Raw genomic sequence first — 369 nt, forward strand, 5'->3', positions numbered from 1 at the left:
ACATGATATATAATACATGTATAGGAAAATAAATTTTAATTTACATTTCATGTTCTACTTAAATACATTTTTCACTATTATATACAAGTTTATAAACTTCCTATGTATTGTATATTTCTTCACACTATCCAACAATCTTTCTTTTTGAAAATGTATACATAAGATTACAATGGCGACTAGAGGCAAAGAATTTGTTTTTGATTTACTTAATTCTTACTTCTATTAAAAAAAAAAAAAAAGTTCTGAATGTTGATACGCCTTCTTTGGTCTTAAGCAACTTTTGTTTGCTTATTTTTAGTTTTACAACCCATTAATTTACACATTTAATCGAAATTGGTCCCTTCTGGATATCAAGATCATCAGTACGTG

The sequence above is a fragment of the Thermobia domestica genome, chromosome 7 (genome assembly GCF_964235325.1).
Source record: "Thermobia domestica chromosome 7, izTheDome1.hap1.1, whole genome shotgun sequence".
Classification (NCBI taxonomy): domain Eukaryota; kingdom Metazoa; phylum Arthropoda; class Insecta; order Zygentoma; family Lepismatidae; genus Thermobia; species Thermobia domestica.